An 8443-nucleotide genomic window follows, 5' to 3' on the forward strand; every position below is an offset into this window, starting at 1 on the left:
AAATTTAATGATTTATGTCGTTATTGAAATGACCGATTCAATTTAAGTAAAAACTATAAAAGTGTACAAGTCGTGTCTGCATCACGATTGGCGTGAAGATCATAGCAACGGCTATGGTACATCTGATTATTCTGATTCTGCTGTAGATACTCCGGGCTTTCTTACAAGTGGTTACTGTTCCACTGTATTGACTCTTGGACCATGCTCGTGGGATATAGCCAACGTCCTTGCATTGTTCTTTTGAAATCGTTCCTTTCGTCAAGAATGCGAATGTCGGCTCAATGATCGCGCGTGTGCCATGATGCAGATTTGGTTTTCATAAAATTGATCAATTAATCAGTTATAGTTTTCTAAGAATCCAGAAGTCCGCGAATTTACTACTTAGCTTACTAGATTTTTAATGGTACCAGCTAAAAACTATCAATTAAATAATCCTAAAATGATATTTAGATTACAATTTAGGTATAGCTAATAGTAGGTACCTAACTAGTAACTACTAGTAACATGGCTTTATGTTACTCATAGGCGCAAATAGCGTTTGAGATTTGGGGGAGGCTAATAGGGCTAATAGGGCCTTACTTTGATAATATTGAATAAGCTTAAAATAAAATGTAGGAAGTGTTTGGGAGGGCTTTGGATATTTCTGGGGGGCTTAGCCCCTAAAAGCTAAAGCCCCCCTCCCTATTTGCGCCTATGATGTTACTATTCTATCTAATAAATTCGTAGAACTCTTAGCCCGAAAAAAAATTTAAATTTTAAGACATACCTACATAATTTTTTTGGGCCTAATAAAATCAAAGATACCTAACACCCACGATACTGAACCGTTGAAACAAACAAAAGTAATAAACCCAACAATTTTTTTAAAAATTCTATGTTTAGGAAACTATTCACTTTTTTGACTTACAGCGTACATTTTTGAATCCAAGAAGATCGACGATTGTTTTATAGTTTTACAATACCTAATATATTGAGTGTTTTCATTGGCGTGCTCAAGGGGTTGTGGGGGGTTAACACCCCCCACAACAGACATTTTACAAATGATATAATATATGTACCTACTTACATATAATTATAATAATTTATTGGGAACAAATCTAGTTTAGCGCTTACTCGAATTTTTCAATTTTTTTTTCGGTATTACCTATGTATTATGTACCTACTTATATGTATAACAACGAGTTGCAAAAATGAATTGGCCGAAATCATTTGTTTTTAAGTTATAACTAGGGCTCGGAAGTTGATGACCTTAAAAACAATAAAAAATTACCTAAAAAAAATGCAAATATGACATGATAATAAATGTAGGTATAATAATATTCACTACAATACGACAACGACAAAATATGTAATCGGCGAGATAAAATCAGGTAGGTTAATAGGTACTAACTTAGTCTGTGGTAATTTCCAAGTTTTAAGTCATCGGCATAATGGTCGACAAGAAATGATAAGAAGTGAACTAGTGCGAAATCAGTAAAAATGACTAAAAATGTGGGGAAATGACCTAAAAATGTCAAAAAAATGACCACCTTGGGTGATACAAATTATAGGTACACTCGGCGTGATCGATCGCTGCGCTCATTCAGATACCTAATTAAAATTGAAAACATCCCTAGACTTGTTATATAAAACCACCATGAGTGGGTGTCAGAATTTTATTTGCATCATAATTTTTAAAACGTTAATTCACCTAGGTTTCAAAAAAAAAAAAATTGAAAATTTGTTATAAGCGTGGTAAACTATATAAACGTTGTGCGTGTGCAATGTACATACAACACGTTCACATAAAATCGTGAACTTCCTAAGGCTATATCATAAAAACTAATGATTTCTAAAAATTAATTTTTGCACCATCATTCTAATTGGTTGTAATACATAGGTTTACGAGAAAAAAAATTCACGTGGGTGCTGAACTTTGATTAATACCTCTAAATTTAACAAATATTTCGTTTTAAAAGAAATGTCATCATATTTGATACGTAATTCATTAATTTTTATTAATTAAATTATTTATATAAGTGTTTCAATAAGTGTTCAGTATATACTGTATTACTAATTTTTACTGTATACTAATGATTCGGATATCGAATGACACTATGACCAAATGTTCTGATTTTATGTCCATGTCTATTTACTTTTGTCTTGAGCTTCACGCATAGACCTATAAACTAAGTTAAACTAACTTATATGTGTATGGCTCCACGTATATACATAGTACCAACTGTATATGGCGTTTGCTAAAAATTTAAAATGCATATTAACATAAACATGTCGATTATTTATACAAAATTGTATAAAATATGTATGGATAAACTCAAATAGATTATTTTTATTTAATGGTAATACTTTCGATATTAATGCTATGTATACGTAACTATGTAAGTACCTAGTACCTATAGGCTATAGTATTAACGTTAAATGTTTCGTTTAGAATGTTTAGATACTTTATAATAATTACATTTATTTGTAATGATTCAAAATTAAGACTAAATAGGTAGTGGATGGGCCTTTTATTTAAGTCCCTTCAAGTTATTAGGTATAAGCCTCCTCAAAACAGTATCCAACGAATAATAAAGATTTTTTTGCCATGGACTTTCTAAAATTGGATTTAAGCCTCTGACAGTTTTATCCTATTTGAGCCACAGGATAGGTAATAGGTATTTAAAATGTTCTAATTTTATGAGATTTCTAAATGCAACCAGAGTATTTTCAATGTGTTGCTGTAGAGATAATATTTTGTTTGATATGCCAAACTTTACGTTTTCATAAAGTAAAAGGATCATAAAATTGTTATTAATTGATAATTTATATCCATATTATAACAAATTATAAAGTTTTACCATTTTGCATGAAAAATTGATTAAATTTAATGGTTCAGTTCAATTTAATCGACCAACCACTAAAACACGTTTAAGGGATCATTAGCTCATTATTGATTCATTAAATGTTAAGTGCAACACGGCGTTAGTACATTATTTCATACGGCCTGAGTGGGTGGTTGGGGGAGGGGACTGGTTGCCTATAAGATATATTATAGACCCAAACACTTTTTAGAGTAATACAAATATTACGTATCTATCTACACTTATTCATATTTCTTAAAAACAATTTACATACCTAAAACCACCAACTGTAACGCACTTATTTCTTTATTGCATATCAAAAAATTCTTTACTAAGTAACTAGCTTTAACTATCAAAGTCAAGCCTTTGATACAAAGCCACAGGGACATCAGCTGACGGTAATTCTGAAATTTTGATTTAAAAATTAAATAATTGGAATATTGTATTAACGTATGTTATACGTAATAAATAATAATATTATTATTGCAGTAGCTAAACAATATACATATAGTAATATAAGAATAAGATATGAATAATATATAAGTGGGTAGGTATCTACGTCAATATATATTATAGGTTACTTATAAATTATAATACTGTATAGGTACTCATTATACAGTTCACTTATTATATAACCCAAATTTTTAACAAAATAATTAATAAGCATATAATGTACAATAATATATATTTATTGTATATTATATACCTATTATACATATAATAATATATTAATATATTATATTATTATTATAATATTAATATGCGAATACCTAATTAATAAATTTATCAATTTTAACGATGGTTTGAAATTAAATATATTTTACATTTCTACACGGTACCTATATATACATACCAAGCAAAAAATAATATTATACCTAATAAATGATAATATACTTATATTGCTTTTACCTGTAATATATTATATATCTGTATTATTATTTATTTAATCTTTATTTTTAATGATAAAGATTATTATTATTATAAATATGTTGTAAATTTCAAATTTGTATTATCTTACTCGGTTAAGAGCAGCAATAATCACCAATACATCAAAAATTATTGATGCTGTTGTATACGCGTGACTCCAATACTCATTGAAATGACATAAGACTGTAAACGAGTAAATAATTTATCCAAATATTTAGTAAAAACAAATAGGTACCTACTACATAATAGTATTAATGTACGAGTATAAATTGTATAATACTTATTTATTAAATAATTCCGATAATATTTAATGTAAAAATCAAACGTATTTATGTATATAAAAAAATTATTTACAATATACAGGGTATTCAGCGAGGTTTTCCCCATTGTGATATCTCCTGAAATAATAAATATGTCATAAATCTGTTTTTTATATTAGACTACAGAGACGAGGACTGCATATATTTTATTTTTTAATTTAATTTAATCTTTTTGTAAAATGTTGGTTTATTTTTGAAACAATTGAGAATACCTATTTTATAGAGTTTATTTTTTTGAAAATGTTGTCTTTTCAAAGTTTTATTCTCATTAATTCCATGATTTTTAATCATTTTTTTAGTTTATATGTAAAACGGTAACAAACCGGTTTTTGCCCGGGCCGTGAGTCCGCCTCTACAACTAAAGTGTATATCATTGGGACAGTAGGTATTATAATAGTTGTTATTAATAAATGAAATTAAGTTTTTCACAGTTTTTGTATAATAATATACATAATACATTTATTAGGAGTAAATGACAATGGAGGGGGGAGGACTTTGAACTCCACTGTATAATGTAGATAAGACATAAATAGGTACAATCGTTTTTAGTAGGATTAAATATTTATGACAGGGAATATCATGAAATAACATAATATAAATATATAATAGATATACTAGCTCCCATTACAAGTATAATATCATCCATTACTTACCTAATAATTTAAAAATTTCAGTTTTATTGACATTAAATTAGGAAGTTATTATTATTGCTTAAATGCTTGATGATACACGCAGGTGTACCAATAGCAAAATCAATTTATTATTATTTGGTAACTACTATATTTTTTAATATCTTCTGGTAAAGCTTTTTTTTCTGAAAATGTTGATAGTCAAATCATCAATTTTGGTTCGCTAGTTTATTAACTATGGTCTTATGGACTTTTAAAGTTAAGAAATTTGCATTATTATTGTTATTACTATATAATAGTAAATAGTAATCGTCTCTACAATGTGAACTATTTTTGTGGGAAAAATTATATTTTTTAGTCCAAAACAATTTCTTGTTATCATAATTGAGAAGGTATATCTAGGATTTTAAATATTATACTTACGAAATTCCTCAAGCTCTTCTTCGAAGTTTGATGCATATAGAAAATTAGCGACAACAGGACAACTATAATGACCGTTATTCAAACACCATTTTTCCAAATTAATAACACCCTTCATCATCTAAAATAAGTGAAAACGTTTTACACGTTTTCGAAATGGTTTTGAGACGATATACTTAGTGTATATGTTAACGTAATCATTTTTCCTACTTATAGGTAACACTTACCCATTTTTAACTATAGGAAATAGGAATTGATTGTAGATGGGATCATACAAATGTTTGAAGATATTACAAAATATTATGACTATATAATAATAAACGTTTGTTCAATATTAGAAATATACACTACGGTACGGTGTGAGCAAAATTTAATATAATATAATACAAATTATTTTAACTACCTATTTTTAGGTATATCCTTACCAGAGAAGATACGACGAAGACTACAATATACCAGTTTATAGACGGACATGCAACCTTTGAGTTTATTATACTTCTTCTGACCTAATCAAAGATAATATACATTCAAACATTTATTTATTTTTAATTGGTTTTAAAATCTAAACATATTACTTGATATATTTTATATTGTAAAAAAATATCTTCAACGCGACTCACCAAACATTTAATAAGGTTTGGTGCCATGTTTGATCCAATTATATCAAATGTTCTAACCAATTAACACCGGTCAGTGTTAACTATACAGCTAATGAATATTTTTAATATATATTCAAAACGTTTCTTAAGAAACAAAATTGTTTATGAATATTGTTTTCATTACGTTGTCAGAGCGTTTTAAACGTCTTAACAACATTTTTTGGCCAGCAAGGTAATATTTGTAACAATATATTTTTTTTATAAGTATGAGAAATTTTATTAAATATTTTAGATTTTAGACTTACCAAAATACATTTTATAATAAATATTGAAATATTGCCAATAATAAGTAATAACTGTAGGTACCGAAGGTAGAATCTATACTACAGTGGCGGACATGACCGCCGGGAAGCCGGGAAAATACCCGGTGAGCCGCTTTTTGTATTTGCATTTTGAATATACCATATTGTGCTATACCTATACGACGAATGACGATAATGTATATCTACAATTATTCGTTTTCAAATTACAACAAAATAAGAAAATCATTCCATGAGAAATCGTTAGTAACTAACGTAAACTGTTTACAGCTGATCCAATATCGAAATATTTTGAACTATGAAACAAACGCTCATAAAAGACTAATTTGACTTCCCCGGAAACTTTTTTCATTTTGATAAAGGTGGGAAAACTTATGAGGAATCTTATAATCAATTAGAATACTTTTTATGAATTTCTAACTCAAAATAATTTGCAAATTTTAGTGATTTTAACGACTTTGGTCAAAATTCTAACTTTAGACATTCATTAAAAAATGTGGATTTACGCTCGACTTTTATTAATTTCCACCGATAATATCTTATGAGGAACCTTGTAAGTATTACATTTTTAAGTTTTTTGACCAAGTGAAATATTTTATACTGACAGTAATATAATAATTAAAAAAATATTTATACAAATCGAATTTTTTTATGCCTATAAAATATAAATAGTTTATAACGCGTCAAAATATTTTGAAAATGTTATGGTATATAGTAAATACTAAATGCTACTATAAACATTCAGTGGAAGTTTAATGTATCTACTGTGGGTTTTTTTTTAGTTTTTCACTAAATTTTTTTTCATTCTCGTTTTTTCATAAATAATTTTTCTTAATTTTTTTTTGATTTTTCCAACGAAATTGAAAATTACTGAGATTTTTCTATTTTGACCTCCTAAATGCACCAACTTGAATCACTTTCCCATCAGAAAATGTACAGAAGTGGAAAATTAAAGCATTATTTCGACTACTTATCGTGTTAACACACAAACAATAAAAAAAAAAATAATAATAAAAAAGTGGGTAAGTGAGTAACGTTCTGCTGAATAGTAGGTGCCAAGAGAGTTATTTATAGGCATAAGAAAATGTCTATTTTCATTATTTATTTTATAATTATTAATGTCGATAAAAAGTTTGTCTTTCGTTCAAAATACTTGATAATTTATTACAAGGTTCCTCGTAAGTTTGTTGTTAGTGAAAATAAAAAAAAAAGTCGAGTGTAACAACAATAATTGTTCAAATAATTTTTTGTGAGCGTCTGAAGTATGAATTTCGAAAAAAAACCGTCAAAATCATAAAAATATGCAATTTGTTTTGAGTTCAAAATTTATAAAAATTTTTTTAGTTAAATCTAAGATTTTAAAATATTTTTCAAGATTCCATATAAATTTTCCTACCATTACCCAAAAAAAAGTTTACCGGAAAGTCAAATCAATTTTTTATGAGCGGTTCGAAGTTCAAATTTTTACAATATTGAATAACCCAAAATTGACCTACTCGTAACCTAGGTATTGTAAAGTTGAGTAGTATCCACCTTTTATATGTATAATACAATTGATATGTGTCAATTAATTGTCAATGGCTATTAAAATTATACTTGGCATGCAATATTCAGACACACCACACACCCATCTATAAGAGATACTAAAGATATAGCATGGTGTTTGCCATTCGGACGCTTAAAGTTATATTTATATTTTTGGAACGTAATAGATGAACCGAGTTTTATACTACGAAAAGTATTCATCGTTTCGCACAGAATCCAATAGAAGAGGTTAAAATTATTTTAAATTGATGAATTGTAAAACTAGGCAGGTACCCTATACTACCTATACTTTTGTAACTGCATTATAGTGCAGTCCATAACTTAGAATTAATAATGTAAGAAAATATTAGAGTTAATATCCTTTTACTTCTTAACATGATTGGTTTTACAATAAATAATAATATTGATCAATAATAGAAAAATTACGAAAGCATTGTTTTTTTTTAGACACTGCATCACTGGAATAATACAAGTTAATCGGTAGGTGTCCTAGCTATAGGTATACCCGTCTAAAGTCTAATATAAATTCTATTAAGTATTTTAATTAAAATATACAATTGTCAGAATTGACTTTGTTTCATAATTCTTCTGAACACTATATTATAACACAATAGGTACCAAAGGAAATTGTTTTCATAGTTTAATATCACACTAATCCTGCCATATAATATGGCAGACAAATGAGTTGGTGTTGGTATAATTAAAAAAAAGTAACGGTGGAGGTCGTTGCCATGCAGGAGGATCACCGCAGCGATTGGGCGTGCTGGTGAGGTTATTATACTATTAAGGTGGTGGGAAATTCATCGGAGAGGTATCTGTCTGATATATAACCCATGTTGA

The sequence above is a fragment of the Acyrthosiphon pisum genome, chromosome A1 (genome assembly GCF_005508785.2).
Source record: "Acyrthosiphon pisum isolate AL4f chromosome A1, pea_aphid_22Mar2018_4r6ur, whole genome shotgun sequence".
Classification (NCBI taxonomy): domain Eukaryota; kingdom Metazoa; phylum Arthropoda; class Insecta; order Hemiptera; family Aphididae; genus Acyrthosiphon; species Acyrthosiphon pisum.